Consider the following 16,975-nt stretch of genomic DNA (forward strand, 5'->3'; position numbering starts at 1 on the left):
GGAAGGAAGGAAGGAAGGAAGGAAGGAAGGAAGGAAGGAGATGATAGATAGATAGATAGATAGATAGATAGATAGATAGATAGATAGATAGATAGATAGATGATAGATAGATAGATCCTGGGCAACCTGGAGAGAATTTGGTGCAGCTGCCCAGCAGGGCTGTTGAAGGTCCCTTTGGTTCCCTCTTGGACTTGGCAGGTGGCCTGTGGCTTACTCTGAGGCAGCGCTCAGATGCACAGAGAGCTGCATTCTGTGTCTGGTCCTCAAGCTAGGATCTCCTAAGAGGAAAGACAGGAAGGGGGAATGATGAAAGGAGGAAATGGGGCGGGGATGAGCTCAGAAGATTCTGAGTGAATAGCAGGTGTGCTGGGGAGCTCGTGTGTGGCCTGTGGGCCCAAGACACAGAGTAATCACTCCTGTGAACAGTAGCTGGGCTGGGGGCTGTTTCATCCTAGACACAGGGCAGACCCAAGCTGACAACACCTGTCAAAGGGTCAAGACATGAACCCAGAGCCTGGCAGACTTAGGTTCAGGTCCTAGTGCTGGTACTTCACTGATGTACAGTCTTAGGCAAGTAAACTTGCCTGTAAAATTGGACTAACAGTAGTGCCTCCTGCCTCACAGGTCTGCGGGAAATGCCTGGCAGAGATAGAGTTCAAGTTCCAAGTAGGGCAGATAAAAGTAGATTTGGGGTTGTCTCGAGCCACATTTAACTATAGTTGGTAGACACAGATGGTCTGAGCTGGTGACCCCTCAGAGAGCCTCCAACCCATTAGATGGGAAAATCAAGACCCACAGAATTTGCCAAACCAGGAATAAAATACAGGCTTCTCACTAGAGCTGCCTCACTCCCTGGTGGCAAGAGTGGGACCCTATATACAGGCTGGGCCACCATCTTCTGAAGCTCCTCCAACCCTGACTTTGCCTTGACCTAGTCAGCTAAAGGAGCCCCTTCCAGGGAACTACTTCCTCACCAATTATTGGTATACCTTCCCCACAGGCCAGGCCTCCCAGAGATGAGCCCAAATGCTGATATGATTTATAACTTTGTGCAACCCTTCCTCATTGCTTTCATCAGAAGGAGCAAGCACTGCAAACATAAGTGATTAATCCATTAAATGAAAAACACCCTTGACCTCTCTACAGTTCAGACAAGCAGTGATTCATCCCCCAAAAACATAATAATCATCTCCCAAATCTGTTAATTTGTCCCAGGTGGTCCTTCCATGACTGCCTCTTACTCTGGACCATTCACGCTGCCCAAAGAAAACCGGCCCCTGTGTTGTGTATTCAAACAGTTTCACCAGAAGGTTTTGCAAATTTGAAAAAAGTAAAGGTGTTTACCCAGGACACATTCATTTCAAATGATTTTTCTTACGCAAATTGCACAAAAGAAGAGGGGAGATCAGGGCCAAAGAAAAAGAGCTGAGTCTTTGCCTTGTTGCTGATAGAAAGCGGATCGCCACCCACCCCCTCCCAGGCAGACAGCCGCTTTCTCCATCCCTCACAAAGAAAATGCAGGACTTTTTCTGACAGGGCCCCATCCAAGAGGGGTTCAAGGGCACCAGGCTCTTTGATGTCTCCCTGTCCGGGGTTCTCCTTGGGCCTCCCTGTCCTAGCTGGAGGCGGGATCCAGAGTTCTATTGCTGGCTCAGAGCCTGGGGCCTCTTCCACCCCAGGCAGGCTCAGTGGTGCCTGGTCTCACATGAAGGGGAGGGTTTGGTCCTGGAGGCAGTGAATAAACTCCCCACCCCCAGTGATGTGGTAATTCCTTTTTAACACCCTGTGCTAGCTTTCCCCTTAGCAAGTAATCAAGACAGGGCAAGATGAGCTTCTCAATAGAACTCCTTTGGTTTGCTCTCCATAAGATACCCAGAGTCCGCTGGCTCCACTGCAGCCCAGGAGGCCTAGGACTGTCTGCAGGGCCCTGTCCACTGCAGGCCTGGCCACGCCCCTCTGTCTTTTCCATACCAATCCCTCAGGAAAAATAGGGGAGGTCTAAGCCACTGGGGCACAGAGGGGCAACAGCAGCTCCCTATCCGCACTTCCAGACACATGTGTGCATTTGCATGCACAGTGAGCTGGGTCTTGCCCACCTCCCAGCCTCATCCTCTGCCGCCCCTTGCATGCTCCATCCCTGTGAACATCTCCTGGTTCACCCAACACCCCTGGCCTCTTGACTCCCAGCCGTGCACTGCCTGTTCCTTGGCTGAGAACGACTTTCCCCTTCACTGCCAACTCCCCACTTAGCCTTCAGAACTCATTGTTGCCTGACCTGTGGTGGCGCAGTGGATAAAGCATCTACCTGGAACACTGAGGTCAACGGTTCAAATCCCCAGGCTTGCCCAGTCAGGGCACATACAGAAAGCAACTACTACAAGTAGATGCTTCCTGCTTCTCCCCTCTCTTTCTGACTCTCCTCTTTCTCTATCTCCCCCCTCTAAAAATCAATAAATAAAAATCAAAAACAGAACTCACTGTCACCATCACTCTGTTCATTCAACAAAGATTTTTTCCTCTGCAGCCTCTCACCAGGCTGAGCGTTGGAAACAGCAGTAAACAGATCAAAACCCCTGTCATCCTGGTGCATGTCAAAGGGTGAGAAGTACTAAGGAGGAAATTTTTAAAACAGCAGGGGATAAGGAGAGTCAGGTAAAAGGTGGGAGTTTTAGATAGGATGGCAAGAGAAGGCCTTACTGGAAGGTGACATTAGTGTCAACTTGGTGGGAAAGTCAAAGATGCCTCCAGCCCTGGCCGGTTGGCTCAGTGGTAGAGCGTTGGCCTGGCGTGCAGAAGTCCCGGGTTCGATTCCCAGCCAGGGCACACAGGAGAAGCGCCCATCTGCTTCTCCACCCCTCCCCCTCTCCTTCCTCTCTGTCTCTCTCTTCCCCTCCCACAGCTGAGGCTCCATTGGAGCAAAGATGGCCCGGGCGCTGGGGATGGTTCCTTGGCCTCTGCCCCAGGCGCTAGAGTGGCTCTGGTTGCAACAGAGCGATGCCCGGAGGGGCAGAGCGTTGCCCCCTGGTGGGCGTGCCGGGTGGATCCCAGTCGGGCGCATGCGGGAGTCTGTCTGACTGTCTCTCCCCGTTTCTAGCTTCAGAAAAATACAAAAAAAAAAAAAAAAAAAAGATGCCTCCAAAGGTGTGGCCTGAGCCACTAGAGCAGAGTGGCCATTTCTGGACTCAAGCAGGTTTGGGACTGTGGGGACATGACAGCTATGAATACAGCCCACGGGGTATCTAAGCTTGGAGTTGAAGGCTGAGGTTTGGCTGGAGGTATAAGTTTCGGACACCTTGTAGGGTGGTGATATTAAAGTCAGTGGCCCAGGGTCAATCACAGGAGGAGTGAGTGAGGATAGAGAGTCCAGCAACCAACACAATGGCACGTAGAGTCTAGGAGGTTAGGAGAGTCAACAAGGAAGACAGAGAAGGAGAAGCCACCGAGACAGGAAAACTAGGAGTTGGTGTCTGGGTGCCAAAGAGGACGAGCAGACGAGCGGTCAGCTGTGCCACACGCTCGGGTCAGGGAGAATGCGCACAGACCTGGCCGCTGGGTCGGGGCAGCTAGGGTCACGGAGTTCGAGAAGAGCAGCTCCAGGGTGTGGTGGGGTAAAGTCTGCCTGGAACTGGCTCCAGGGAGAAGCAGGATAGCAGTCGGAGCCACTGAGGGTGGGCAGCTCTTCAGGCAGCTCTTTAGCTCTTCAAGGAAAGAAAAGGGACAGAGTGGAGGAGAGAAGTTGGGATAAAGACCTTTTTTTTTCAAGGTGGAAATTAACAGCATTTTTTATGAAATGATTGGGAAGATCCAGTAGAAAGTGGGGAACTGATGTGGGGGAGAGAGAGAAGTGCTTGCATCCCAGAAGGGGCGTCTGGCAGTGAGGCTTGTGTGACACGGAACTCCAAACTGGGCATTTTTCTGCAGTGGCAATGAGAACCAAGGAGAACATTTGCCCCACCACCCAGCCCAATGGAGAGAGGGAGAGAGAAAGGGAGGGAGGGGGGGGAGAGAGAGAGAGACAGAGACAGAGAAAGAGAGAGAGAAAGCAAACACTCCAGAGGCTGCAGGAGAAGCTAGGTCATCAGATTTCCATTTGAGCAAGAAGAAACGTTCATAGAAGAGTTTGAGGATCTAGGACATTTGCTGATGGTAGAATATGAGTTCCAGAAGGCACATGGAAGGTCTGGGAATGAGGGGGCCCCAGAGGCCTAGACTTGGTGTGGAGACTAGCATGACCCTGAATACAGGACACAGGGGGGAGTCCTGATGATTCCGCAGCTGGGGGGCTGGGGCCAGGCTGGGGAGAGGGAGCACTAGGAGGTGGACATGCAGAGGTCTGAGGCCCCCTCTTTAGTCTGCTGGTAGAGGGACGGGGGTCAGAGTGGTGGCCGTAGCCATAGGACAACTTTGACTCATGGTGACCTCAGGGTCAGTAGAGGGTGCCTCTCACTCTGAGCACACCTGAGCAGTCCTTTAACCCCTGCCCGTAGAAGCCCATGTGTCTTGCATTTAGTAACTAGTCGCAGTTTTTTTAGGTGAATGATTCATCCCATACCCTTGACTTGCCGTCAGGTTTCATTCTGTGCCAGAACAGAGCCATGGGTTTCAGTTCAAAGTTAGCCCTGAATCAGTCTGTGAGCACTTCCAAGCCAGCTGACTCAGGGTCTCACCTGGAACCTGACAGATGGGAGCAAACCCTCTGGCCCCCAGGCCTCCAGAACCAGACTCCAGGGCAGCGGCCCCCAGGGGTGCAGATACACGCTCATCAGAAACATCACAGGTCCACAGGATTCCCATCAAAGCTTAGGAGACCAATGCCAGTCTTCAAGGCCAGTGCTGGCCACTGGCCATCACACTGAGGATGTCAGTCCACAAACCACCAGTCTAAAATTCCCAAACCTGCCATCAACAAAGGAATAGGCAGCACAGGCATAGGGAAGGTAAGTATTCAATAGTTCCTTTGTGAGACAAAGAGAGTGGATCCTGCTATATTCCAATAAGTCTTTCCAGATCCTTGTCCCCATGCTTCCAAAGACCTCTTCTGATTCCAAAGACACCTGTGGTTCATTGTTTAATCACTTTTTGCCAGATAGAAAGCTCCATGAAGGCAACAAACTTGACCTCTTGCATTTGCTACTCTTTCCATATGCCTGACATTTAGTTGGCAATTCATAGATGCACAATATTGAATTGACAGAGCTTTGTAAAATAATGTGGTGCCAAACTCAAACAGAGATAGCAATGCCCTCAGTCCTTCCCTCTCATTCTCCCCCCTCCTCCCCTCCTCCCCCTTTCCCTTCTTCTTCCCTCTTCCCCTTCCTCCTCCTCTTCCCCTTCCTCCCCCCTCTTACCCTTCTTCCCTTCCTCTCCCCTCTTCTCCTCCTCCCTCTTCCTCCCTCTTCTTCCTCCCTCTTCTTCCTCCCTCTTCCTCCTCCCTCTTCCTCCCCCTCCTCCTCCCCCCTCCTCCTTTCCTCCCCCCTCCCCCTTTACTCCCCCCTCCCCCTTTGCAGCATTTGGCATTATAATCCTTTGTGAGTCTGGTATGGCAAAATGACTATCATCACTCTCATTTTCTATAATGTATGAAATGTTTTCACACACTTTCTTCCTTCTAGATAAATTTTAGAATTTTGTCAAGATCCCACCAATTAATTTTAAGTGGAATTAGATGAAATATATGGCTTAATTTGTAGTATCTTAACAACAGCAAGTCTTCCCATCCAAGAACATATCTCCTCATTTATTCATGGCTTCATGTGATTTTACAGTTTTTTTCATTTCACTCTACTGGGTTTTGTGTGACTGCTACTGGTTTATAAGCAAGATATTCATTTCATATGCTTTGGCCCTGGCCCCTTTGCTCACTTATTAACCCTAAATACTCCTTGGTTCATTATCTGGAGCACATCCAGGTAAAACATCATTTTCCTCCATCTTTTTAATATTTGCGCCTCTCAGCCCTTGCCTTCTGTGGGCAATAACATTAGTGTAATGTCCAGAGCCTGACGTCACCTCCTTCCCTTCCTCCTTTTCTTTCCCCTAACTTAATGTTTCACTATTCTGAAAAGAATGGTGGCCCTGGCCCGTTGGCTCAGCGGTAGAGCATCGGCCTGGCATGCGGGGGACCCGGGTTCGATTCCTGGCCAGGGCACATAGGAGAAGCGCCCATTTGCTTCACCCCCTTCCCCTCCTTCCTCTCTGTCTCTCTCTTCCCCTCCCACAGCCAAGGCTCCATTGGAGCAAAGATGGCCCGGGCGCTGGGGATGGCTCCTTGGCCTCTGCCCCAGGCACTAGAGTGGCTCTGGTCACGGCAGAGCAACGCCCCGGAGGGGCAGAGCATCGCCCCCTGGTGGACAGAGCGTCACCCCCTGGTGGGCGTGCCGGGTGGATCCTGGTCAGGCGCATGCGGGAGTCTGTCTGACTGTCTCTCCTCATTTCCAGCTTCAGAGAAATACAAAAAAAAAAAAAAATGAAAAGAATGGTGCTCTTTCTTCTCTTTATAGAAATATCCTTCATTGTAGGAAGAAAATATTCTGTTATTTTTTGGGGGGGAGGGGGAAGTTTCCTCAAGAAATGGATTTTGAATTTTTTTTCCAAAGGTCCTTTCAGTGTCTAGCAACAGAATCAAATGTTTCTTCCTTTCTGCCTTTGACTTTGGATGTAATTAATTATAGATTTCCTAATAGCTTGCCATGGGAATATGTTACATTGGTCACAGTGCGTGGTTTAGTGCCATGCCAGATTTGATTTGCTGATCTTTTACTCTGGATTGTGGTGGATTTAGTCCTGAGTTAGGCCTAGGTCGTGTTCTGAGCTCTCACCAGCAGATTTTGGTATTTGGTTAGACTGACTTCGTGACACAATTTGAAACATTATCTGTATTGTACACTCTGAAAATCATTTATTTCTTAAATGCATAAAAGAATTTTCTGATGAAACTAGTCAGGTTGCAGTTTGGGTTCATAGTGCTTTTTTTAATTAAAGCTTTGATGAGGTATAACTGACATACAAAAAAGTGTACATATTGAATGCATACAAGTTGAAGATTTTGGATATATGCATACACCCATAATACTATCACCACGATCAAGGTAATAGACATAGCCATCACCTCCAAAAGTTTCCTTGGGTCCCTTTGTTTCTCTTTTTATTTATTTATTTTTTGTGTGTGGTAAGAACACGTAACACAAAATCTACCCTCTTAACAGATGTAACTGCACAATACAGTGTTAATTGGCTATAGGCCACATGCTAGAGAGCACAGCTCTAGAATTTATTCATCTTATATGCTGAAAAGTCATGCTTTAAAATTTTTTAAACATTCTCTTCTTGATTTCAATCAATGCTTTAAAGTTTCTTTTGAGTAATCCACTTTCTTGTGATTATCACATCTATAGCTTGTGATTGAATACAGTAATCTCATATTCTTTTGGATTCGATCATCTTTATTAACTAATCAATGTTATATTTTATACATAATATCTAGTCATCTTCTCAGAGGGCTCTACTTTTAGGACATCATGTTAATACTGTAGTAAAAAGCCAAATAAAATGGCTAAACTCCAACCTAGCATTTTAATATTCTCTGGACAAAGCAAGCTAGGAACTCAGTCACTTTACACACACAGAGGAGCAGTGTTCAAGATTACAAGGAAGCTGCTACACTTTTAAACAGGGAGGAGAAAACTTTCATTTTGCTTTTTTGTGTTCTAGCAAATTTAACAGCAAAAACAACATCATAAAAAATGGCCTGTTTTTTAAATTTCTGAATTTCAATACAAATTAACATAAAATTAAGGTGACCAATCATTCTCCTTTAGGGAGGACAGTCCTTCTTTTGTAAGTTCCGTCCTCCCTCGAAAAGTGTCCTCCTTTTTGATATTGGAAGACTAATCTGTAAATGTCCACATTCAATCAATGCGGAGTTGATCCATTGCGTGTGACGTGACGTATTTGTATTTGACATGATGATTAGTCAAGGATCAGCACAGTGCAGCAAGATGCAATTATGAGACACATGCACTCCGCACAGGAGACCTTGAGAGAGCGTGATACCAAGCACACAAATGGCTTTGTGTACTTCTTACTGAAACATGACACAGCACATACAACATTGTAGACTCACAATTATTTCTTTCTCAGTGACTATTCAATCATAGACAGGTAAGCACAATTCACGTTTTATTAATTCATTATCTATTTAATAATTTCCAAATACGTATAATTTTATTTACAAGTATTTTCCCGAAACTCAAATTTTAAAGTGGAAATCTAACCTCAAACCATATCTATTAATAAGATTAAATAGTTGCATAAAACAGACATTTTTTAATTAGAAAATGATAAATACACCTGAATATCACTCCAAATTAGTGGTTTTGTTTGATATTTAGTTTTGTTAATTTAGCTTCCAGAAAATTCACCTACCATGATGTAACATTTTCAGTTCCTAATGTGCTTGCATCATTTGTGTAGCGCTATATTTTATTTTTAATTTTAAGTTTCATTTAAGAGGTGGAAAAATCAAAAAAGAGAAAATGCTATTTCAACGATAAATTGAAAAAGGAATTTACAGTCTTCATATCAAAGAAAGACACCATTGTTTTCTGCAATATTTGCAGCAGAGAATTTTGTATTGCAGTTGGGGGCAGAGCAGCTATAATGAAACACTTGACCACCAACAAACATAAGCAATCATTAGATGCATCGGCTTCCAGTTGTAAAGTAACAAGTTTTTTTAAAACTTCAAATTATTCTGAAGATGAAAAACAGTTGGCTGCAATGGAGGCAACATTTGCATTTCATACCATAATTCACAATCAAAGCTTTCATAGTATAGATTGTACAACTAAATTATTGAAAAAGTTTCACAATGCAAAATTTTCATGTGCCAGGACAAAATGCAAGGCTATTTTGAAATCAGTATTAAAAATTACTGTGACAAAATACATACAGAGGACTTGGAAACTGCAGCATTTGTAATGATTTTATCTGATGCATCAAGTCATAATGAAATTAAAATATATCCAATAATAGTAAGATATTTTGATGTTACCAAGGGCATTCAAGTAAAAATTTTAAATTTAGAATCTATTGAGGGCAAAACTTCTGAAATTTTGTCAAACCATCTATACAGAGTAATAAATGAAAACAATTTGAAATCCAAAGTTGTTGCACCAACGGCTGATAATACAAATACACATTTTGGTGAGTGAAGACGCAAAGAGGTGAGTAAAAAGTATGTAAAATTACAAGAGTTACTCCAAAAGAAAATACTAGGAGTAGGTTGTAATGCACATATTTTGTCAAATGCAATCAACAGTATTATGTGCCATGCCAATTAACGTAGAATAATAACTACAAGTTATTTGCATTTTAGTTGTTTTTCTGTTTGTATTGCTACTTTAAAGTGATTTTGTGAAGAAGCAAATGTTGAATACAAAAAACTTTTCGGATATTCAAAAGTTAGATGGCTTGCTCAAACACCTGCTATAGAGTGTGTTCTACAATTATTTGAGCCTCTGTGTTCATATTTTTTAAATTTAGACAAATTTCCTAAAATCTTGGAATTGTTTTCAGTAATAAAATAGCTGAGATATTAATGTATTTTGTACATAATCAAGCACCTATTTTTCACAAAATTCAAAAGATTGAAGGTGAACACATTTCAGCTACAGAAGTTAGTCTTATTTTGAATGACTTTATCCTTCAATATAAATCTCGTTTTGAAGAAAAATTTCTTCCTTTAATTATAAAAATAAAATTGTCAGACTTAGAGGAATCAAATCTGGGCATAACATAAAAGTTTATCAAAGAAGTGCAAAATTTTTATCAGACATGTTTTTAATATATCGAAGAATGATCTGAAAAAAACATCATGAGAAATAACAATTTTTAATGGTGTTTTTTTACTTCATCGCATGTATATTGGACAGATATTGAGTCTTGTCTTGAGTTTTTATCTAAAGAAATGCCAGACATCAAAACAGATGACAATGGTCTCTTTGAAGAAATTAGAGGACTGAATGTATATTTAAAGTCTGAAAAATTAATACAATGGGAGAATGAACACATTGAAACTAATAAAAGATGAGTGAAAATATTCAGCCATTTTAAAAATAAACGTATTCCATGTAAAAATTTATGTATTCTTGTTCGATTTACATTGTGCTGCCCTGGAACTAATGCAGCAGTTGAAAGAGTTTTTTCAATTGCTAATGATTTTTAGACAAGTGAGAAATTGAGATTGAATGTTGATACTCTAGCTGCAGCACTTGCTATAAAATTCAATATGAAGGATATTTTTTGTTCAGATATTTCAAATATATTGTTACAAGATGATACATTGACAAAAAAATTCATTCAATAGAAAAGTACTCATTTAGATAATATCTTTTTTCTTACAATTATTAAAAATTAATAGGCATGTAAGTATAATTCCAATATAAAATATTACAAATGTTTTTATTGTACATTTATCATATTATCGTGTATTATTGTTGCAATTAATAAAAATTTTTTTATTTACGATATTGTTTTCTTCCATTTATTTCTGTCCTCCTTTTCATTGTAAAAAAGTTGGTCACCTTAATAAAATAGTAGTATTGGAGTCTTTAGGGAGGCAAATAGCTGGCACCTACATTCATCTGTGTAACTGAGCCACTTTACAGGTGGTCCATGGGAGGTATGTGCGCAATGGTTAGGTATGTACGCAATGGTTAGACCAGGAGGTTGAGTAAAACCTGGTCTTGGTTGATATGCCCAAGTTGTCATGGAGCTACTCCAGGTTGCGAGGCAGGGACCACAGTATAGTCAACAGGCTGGGAAGTCTGGGCAGTGTAAGTACGTGGCACGTAGTGCTCGCTGGGGCTGCCAGGGCAGTTCAGCAGGCAGTTGTTGAGGCTGACCAGGAAAGGCCCGAGCTGAGCCTGGGGGGTAGAGTGCTGGCTGGATCCCTGGAACTGCTGAGGCTATTGGGGTCCCATGTGCTGACTATAGCCTGCTGAATGCTGAAAGCCGTACTACTGCAGTGGTAGAACACCATTCTGGTCTGTGGGTACATCTGACATGTTGTGGCTGAGCTCCTGTATATGGTGGCTACTGTGGCTGAACTCGGGAGGGGGGGGAGGGGGTGGTGCGGGTGAGCTGTGGAGGGGAAGGAAGCAGAGCTGTGGGGTGTTCCTGACCCCGCTGTGGCTGAACTGAGATGAGCGCCCGGGCAGGGGGAGGGAAGCGGTGCTGTCGGGTTTCCTCACCAGTCTTCAGCACAAGCTCTGGGCAGCCCTGAAAGTCAGTCATCTGTGAAGTGAAATGCTGACATGACATTGTTATTGATCTTACCTTGCTTTTTTAAAGGATAAAAAGCTGACATACTCACTGCCATAACCCAAGTAGATGTTTCCCCCAGAAGGATCAGAAGCAGCAAGCTCTTCTTCTCCACCACCCACAGTATCATTTTCAGGAATATTAGTGGAAGCCCCTGCCTAATCCCCCATGTGGTTCCGAACTATCCAACAAGTGATTAATTTTATTTTGAAGTTCTATCAGTTTTCCACAGAGATATTTCACCTGACTTGATTTAAGGGATCTTGGTTGGCCATAAACAAATAATGTCAGTTTTAGTACCCCACTACACTGAATTACAAAGGAAGGGCAGAACTATCAAAAATTGTTATAAGGCCCTGGCCAGTTGGCTCAGCGGTAGAGCGTCGGCCTAGCGTGAGGAGGACCCGGGTTTGATTCCCGGCCAGGGCACACAGGAGAAGCACCCATTTGCTTCTCCACCCCTCCGACGCACCTTCCTCTCTGTCTCTCTCTTCCCCTCCCGCAGCCAAGGCTCCATTGGAGCAAAGATGGCCCGGGCGCTGGGGATGGCTCTGTGGCCTCTGCCTCAGGTGCTAGAGTGGCTCTGGTTGCAACATGGCAACGCCCAGAATGGGCAGAGCATCGCCCCCTGGTGGGCAGAGCGTCGCCCCATGGTGGGCCTGCCGGTGGGGATCCCGGTTGGGCGCATGCGGGAGTCTGTCTGTCTCTCCCCGTTTCCAGCTTCAGAAAAATGAAAAAAAAAAGAAAAAAAATTTGTTTTAAGATCTCCATCTTCATCTTTATACTTTATTTTAACTTCATCATTACTCAGAAGTTCCTTTGAAAACTCATTGCATAATGACCATTAATTCATAAGTAATATCTTCTTTATGAACAGGAATTCATCGAATATTCTCCCCAAATTGAGCTTTGATGATTGGCTTCCCACTTAGGTCCAACTGTCCATTCATGGTGGACTCCAGGATGTTAGATATACACAACACTGAAGAGAGACCACTTGCTGAGGCTGCAGGTCTCCACTGACCCGACCACCGCAAGGTCACCGGGCTCTGTGGCATCGGGATTGGAGGAGGCTTTGGCCACAACAATCTTGGCTGCTCTCCACAGCCGCTGCCTGGATTCTCATATTTTTCCAATTTTTTCTGTGTTCTTTCCCTATTTTTTTTTCACTGGTCAAAGTTACCAGTCTTGGCTGAGTATCTCAGTTGACTAGAGTGTCATTCCAATACAACAAGGTTGTGGGTTCAATCCTCGGTCAGGTCACATACAAGAATCAACCAATGAATACATAAGTAAGCAGAACAACAAATCAATATCTATCTCTCTCTCAAAAAAAAAAAGAAAAATAAATAAAATTTTTAAAAATCAAATATTTTTTTAATAAATAAATTTATATTTAAATGGGGTGACATCAATAAATCAGGGTACATATATTCAAAGAAAACATTTCCAGGTTATTTTGTCATTTAGTTCTGTTGCATACCCATCACCCAAAGAGAGATCGTCCTCCATCACCCTCTATCCAGTTTTCTTTGTACCCCTCCCCCTCCCCCCCTCCTTCCCTACCCCCACCCCCCGTAACCACCACACTCCTGTCCATGTCTCTTAGTCTCACTTTTATGTCCCACCAATGTATGGAATCCTGCAGTTCTTGTTTTTTTCTGATTCGCTTATTTCACTCCGCATAATGATATCAAGATTCCACCAATCTGCTGTAAGTGATCCAATGTCATCATTTCTTCTAGCTGACTAGTATACCATGGTGTATATGTGCCCCATCTTCTTTATCCAACCTTCTTTTTTTTTTTTTTTTTTACAGTGATTAAAAGCCTTTAAGCAAACTCTTGGCCAATACAGCAAGAATCCATAAAAGAGTAGTGTCCTTAACATGTTCACCAAGTCTAAGTTGGCCCCATCACCATGCCAAATCCCTGAAAAATGCAACCCAACCACAGTTCAGTCTGTTAGGATCTGTCACAGGGAGCAGGAGTCCAGGAAAAGTCCGCATGGCAATGGAATTGCTGTCACAATTCTATACTTTGCAGCTCATGTCCAAGTCCCAGCAACCGCTGCTTCTAGCTGGTAATGATTCAGGTAGACTGGAGAAGCCATTTGCAGCATGCGTGGATATGGAGCTTCTGTTCTCCTCTGCCTGGAGAGATGAGACCAGGTAGCTTTTCCCTGGAGCTCTGCGACTGTGGCATGGTAAAGAGAACCTTGGGATACACTAAGCTGGGTGGCAAAGGTAGATTCATAGTAGAAGTTGGCAAAAGGGGAAAAGAGAGCTCTAAATTAGGAGTAGGTCCCAGCCTGAAATATGAGTGAGGCATTGAGATAGGAGGGATAAAGGAAACACTATATAGTAAGCAAAGCAGCAGAAAATAGGACTATCAACACCCACAACAGAGATCTTTGAGGGAAGAGTAAAAAACCTGACTATTCAGGAGAAACATAGTTAAGTGGCCCTTGTGCAAATGAGATCAGTTTACCTGCTTCTTGGAAGAAATACCCTAGGCTCATCCACAGTGTTGTAGATGGGGCTGACGGCCCTGGGCACCTTCAGCCTTCAGTGGCAAACCCCAGCTTTCTGGGCAATGTTAGGTCATAGGTGGCTGGAGCAGGGCTGGAAGAGACTGAACCGTCCCTTAGAGGAGCGAGGGGGAAGCCTACCTTCCACTGTCCCTGTTTCCTCACAGCAGAGGCATGTAAGCCTGGTAGGCTTTAGCTCAATGACCTTCCTTTCCACTATTGAAGCAGGACCCAGATGGCATCCTATGAGACCCCTTTGGGGCGTTGGAGCCTTTAAGGGTGTATCCTAAAAGCTGGTAGTTCCCCTGATCTCTATTGGATTTTTTCTGCCTCTAGGTATCTTGAAAGCCATGCTCAGAAGATCTCGCTGAGGGGTTTGAGGATCCCCATCCGCCTATATAAATCTTTTCCATATATCTGGAGCTATTTGGAAAAAGACAAAACAGTGTTATTAGCTGGATCTAATAAAGAAGGTAGTAGTTTGCAGGCAAAAAAGATTTGGTGTCTCCTGTTCATTAGCCTTCAAAAGAAATGTGAAAAATTTTTTTTTTTAAGTAAAAAGCATGATATGGTAGACCCATAGGAGTCATTGGTCTGGTGTGCAGAATTCCCAGGTTCGATTCCCAGTCAGAGCACACAGGAGAAGTGCCCATTTACTTCTCCACCCCTCCCCCTCTCCCTTCTCTCCGTTTCTCACTTCCCTTCCCACAGGCAAGGCTCCACCAGAGCAAAGCCACCCCGGGCACGAAGGATGGCCCCATGGCCTCCACCCCAGTCACTAGAATGGCTCTGGTTGTAACAGAGCAACATCCCAGATGGGCAGAGCATTCTCCCCTGGTAGGCATGCCAGGTGGATCCCGGTCAGGCGCATGTGGGAGTCTGTCTGACTGCCTCCCCATTTCCATCCTCAGAAAAATACAAAAAAATAAATAAATAAGAGAAAAAATACAACCAAAAAAAAAAAAAAAAAGGGCATTCCCTTGTGTTAAAGTTCCAGGGAGCATGGAGTGAGCTTGAGTATGTCCTATGAAACATGGAGCTCTATGTTGACATATAAGTCTTTGAAGAAGGAGGAACTGCTGAAATAGTTCATCAGCATTTGTCCCTAAGACTGCAGTCTTTATAGTGGAAACACCACAAGTAAATATTTGCTGTCTCTCTATAGATTAAAGGGGGAATATGGCAAATGCTGAAAAGCCATGCTCTTTGTACTCCTCCCCTCCCCCAACTCCCTCCCTCTCCTCCTCCCATCCTGTACCCCCAACACTGTTGTCCATGTCTCTAAGTCTCATCTTTATGTCCCACCTATGTATGGAATCATATAGTTCTTAGTTTTTTCTGATTTACTTCTTTCACTCAGTATAATGTTATCAAGGCCCATCCATGTTGTTGTAAAAGATCCTATGTCATCATTTCTTATGGCTGAGTAGTATTCCATAGTATATATATACCAAAGCTTTTTAATCCACTCGTCCTCTGATGGACACTTGGGCTGTTTCCAGATCTTTGCTATTGTGAACAATGCTGCCATAAACATGGGGGTGCATTTCTTCTTTTCAAACAGTGCTATGGTGTTCTTGGGGTATATTCCTAACAGTGGTATAGCTGGGTCAAAAGGCAGTTTGATTTTTAATTTTTTGAGGAATCTCCATACTGTTTTCCACAGTGGCTGCACAAGTCTGCATTCCCACCAGCAGTGCAGGAGGGTTCCCTTTTCTCCACATCCTCGCCAGCACTTATTCTGTGTCGTTTTATTGATGAGCGCCATTCTGACTGGTGTGAGGTGATATCTCATTGTGGTTTTAATTTGCATTTCTCTAATCATTAGTGATGTTGAACATTTTTTCATATGCCTATTGGCCATCTGTGTGTCCTCTTTGGAGAAGTGTCTATGCATTTCTTTTGCCCATTTTTGGATTGGATTGTTTGTCTTCCTGGTATTAAGTTTTACAAGTTCTTTATAAATTTTGGTTATTAACCCCTTATCAGATGCAATGTCAAATATATTCTCCCATTGTGTTGTTTGTCTTTTTATTCTGTTCTTATTGTCTTTAGCTGTGCAGAAGCTTTTCAGTTTGATAAAGTCCCATTTGTCTATCCTGTCATTTATTTCACTTGCCTGTGGAGACAAATCAGCAAATATATTTCTGCGACAGATGTCAGAGAGCTTACTGCCTATGTTTTCTTCTAAGATGCTTATGGTTTCACGGCTTACATTTAAGTCTTTTATCCATTTTGAGTTTATTTTTGTGAGTGGTGTAAGTTGGTGGTCTAGTTTCATTTTTTTGCAGGTAGCTGTCCAATTTTCCCAACATCATTTGTTGAAGAGGCTGTCTTTACTCCATTGTATTTCCTTACCTCCTTTGTCAAATATCAGTTGTCCATAGAACTGTGGGTTTATTTCTGGGTTCTCTGTTCTGTTCCATTGATCTATGTGCCTGTTCTTATGCCAGTACCATGCTGTTTTGAGTACAATGGCCTTATAATATAACTTGATATCCGGAAGTGTGATACCTCCCGCTTTATTCTTCCTTTTCAAGATTGCTGAGGCTATTCGTGTTCTCTTTTGGTTCCATATAAATTTTTGGAATATGTGTTCTATATCTTTGAAGTAAGTCATCGGTATTTTAATCGATATTGCATTGAATTTATAAATTGCTTTGGGTAATATACACATTTTAATGATGTTTATTCTTCCTAACCATGAGCACAGTATATGCCTCCACTTATTCATATCTTCCCTGATTTCTTTTATCAATGTTTTATAATTTTCCGAGTACAAGTCTTTAATCTCCTTGGTTAGATTTATTCCTAGGTACTTTATTTTTTTGGTTGCAATGGTAAAGGGGATTGATTCCTTGGTTTCTCTTTCTGAGAGTTCATTATTAGTGTATAAAAATGCCTCTGATTTCTGAGTATTGATTTTATATCCTGCCACCTTGCCGAATTCATTTATCAGGTCTAGTAGTTTTTTGACTGAGACTTTAGGGTTTTCTATATACAATATATCATCTGCAAATAATGATAGTTTGACTTCTTCTTTTCCAATTCCGATGCCTTTTATTTCTTTTTCTTGTCTGATTGCTGTGGCTAGGAATTCCAGAACTATGTTGAATAAGAGTGG

At 43.4% G+C, this 16,975-nt stretch overlaps 1 protein-coding gene and 1 pseudogene across 2 annotated transcripts in view; one reads left to right on the forward strand and one right to left on the reverse strand.

The window, feature by feature from the left end:
• FSTL4 (follistatin like 4) overlaps window positions 1-16,975 on the forward strand; it is a 539,950-nt gene that overhangs the window by 462,914 nt on the left and 60,061 nt on the right. The window lies entirely within an intron of this gene.
• LOC136333985 (protein TFG pseudogene) lies at window positions 11,249-12,272 on the reverse strand (annotated as a pseudogene).

Source organism: Saccopteryx bilineata, chromosome 4 (assembly GCF_036850765.1).
Source record: "Saccopteryx bilineata isolate mSacBil1 chromosome 4, mSacBil1_pri_phased_curated, whole genome shotgun sequence".
NCBI classification, from domain to species: Eukaryota; Metazoa; Chordata; class Mammalia; order Chiroptera; family Emballonuridae; genus Saccopteryx; species Saccopteryx bilineata.